Source organism: Sapajus apella, unplaced genomic scaffold (assembly GCF_009761245.1).
Source record: "Sapajus apella isolate SASKATOON/1434 unplaced genomic scaffold, GSC_monkey_1.0 scaffold752, whole genome shotgun sequence".
Classification (NCBI taxonomy): domain Eukaryota; kingdom Metazoa; phylum Chordata; class Mammalia; order Primates; family Cebidae; genus Sapajus; species Sapajus apella.
Window position 1 is genome coordinate 20,182 of NW_022437678.1, and position 2,206 is coordinate 22,387.

The 2,206-nt window shown below is 43.1% G+C and overlaps 1 pseudogene; it reads left to right on the forward strand.

Moving 5' to 3' along the window:
- The first annotated feature begins 204 nt into the window (after positions 1 to 204).
- LOC116546305 lies at positions 205 to 1,946 on the forward strand (annotated as a pseudogene).
- Positions 1,947 to 2,206: the final 260 nt, after the last annotated feature.

Genomic DNA, 2,206 nt, shown 5'->3' on the forward strand with positions numbered 1-2,206 from the left:
ATTAGCTGGGCATGGTGGCGCGTGCCTGTAGTCCCAGCGACTCAGGAGGCTGGGGCAGGAGAATTGCCTGAACCCGGGAGGCGGAGGTTGCGGTGAGCCGAGATCGCGCCATTGCACTCCAGCCTGGGTAACAAGAGCGAAACTCCGTCTCAGAAAAAAAAAAAAAAAATTAATGAAACATGTCAATTCAAACATGTCACATTCCGATTGCCCAATAACTGCAGGATTTTTCTTAATATAAATCATTATTGAGACTCATCTGTTGCAGAAGAAGTGTATCTCTCTTTGAAGACAAAGATACATAATCCAGGGTGACCCTGCTGGAAGGTGACCATGTTAGGTTTAATATTTCAACAGACTGATGTGACAAATTAGAACGAGCAAGCCATATGGAAGTTCTGTCAAATACATTTCAGTTCACTAATGAAGCTCGAGAAATGGGTGTGATTGCTGCCATGAGAAATGGTTTTGGTTTCATCAAGTGTGTGGATCATGATGTTTACATGTTCTTTCACTTAAGTGAAATACTGGATAGCAACCAGCTCCATGTTGCAGATGAAGTAGAGTTTACTGTGGTTCCTGTTAAGCTGTCTGCTCAAACAAATCATGCGATTATGATTTTAAAACTTCCCAAGGGCATGGTTTCATTTCATTCCCATTCTGATTGCCACTTTCTGGGCAGGTAGAACAAGAAGCCACTTTTTCCAACCCTACAACCACGAGCCTAAAGAAAGGCAAAGAGAAGGAGGCTGAGGATGGCATTATTGCTTATGATGACTTTGGGATGAAACTGACTATTGCTTTTCAAGCCAAGGATGTGGAAGGATCTGTTTCTCCTCAAACGAGAGATAAGCTTGAATTTACTACAGTATTAGTGACAAACAGAGGCCTGGACAGCAGGTTGCAACCTGTGTGTGACTTTTAGGTCTTAATTCTAACTCGAAGAGGCTCCTGGGTTATGTAGCAACTCTGAAGGATAATTTTGGATTTATCGAAACAGCCAATCACAATAAGGAAATCTTTTTCCATTCCAGTGAGTTCTCTGGTGATGCTGATAGCCTGAGATTGGGGGACATGGTTGACTATAGCTTGTCCAAAGGCAAAGGCAACAAAGTCAGTGCAGAAAAACTGAACAAAACACACTCAGTGAATGGCATCACTGAAGAAACTGATTCCACCATTTCCTCTGGCAAAGTCATTTGCCTGCTGAGGAGTGTTGATGCAAGACAGACTGAGTACAAGCAATGACTGAGATTGTGGAGGAGGGGGATATGGAAGGTGAGGTCTATCCATTTGGCATCATTGGGATGGCCCACAAAGGGGATGGCATGCAGAAAGGGGGGAGCGTCAAGTTCCAATTGTGTGTCCCTGGCCAAAATGCACAAACCATGGCTTCCAACATCACACCTCTGCATAGGGCCACAGTGGAATGTGTGAAAGATCAGTTTGGCTTCATTCACTATGAAGTAGGACATAGCAAGAAGCTCTTTTTCCATGTGAAGGAAGTTCAGGATGGCATTGGGCTACAGGCAGGAGATGAGGTGGAGTTCTCAGTGATTCTTACTCAGTGCACTGGCAAGTGCAGCGCCTGTAATGTTTGGTGAGTCTGTAAGGGCCCCAAGGCTGTGGCAGCTCCTTGACCTGATCGGTTGGTCAATGGCTTGAAGAACATCACCCTGGATGATGCCAGTGTTCCTCACCTTATGGTTCTGCATCAGCCAAAGGGACCAGGTAACTCAGTGGTGGTTGGTGCAGAAAGAAAGATACGTCAAGCTGATGTCATTGACTACCTACATCCACAAAGCACATATGAATCTACTGTGATCAAGTTTGGGGGGAGTCTGGTGAAGGGCTCTGAATATCTCCCTCCTCATCCCTCCCAAAATCTGGAATACTTATTCTATTGAGCTATTACAACAGTTTTAACACCTGCCTTGTGTTTTTTTAAAAAATAAATTTAAGAAAACCATTCTATTTATTTATTTATGTTTAATTTTTTGGTATCAAGTTTTCTTCTATTTATTTATTTAAAAAATTTTACTATCATATTTTTAGTTATGGGTACATGTACAGAACTTACATGTTTGTTACATGTGCTATGGTGGTTTGCTGCATCCATCACCCCGTCATCTACATTAGGTATTTCTTTTAATGCTATCCCTCCCCTAGTCCCTCAGTCCCCAACAGGCCACAGTGTTTGATGTTC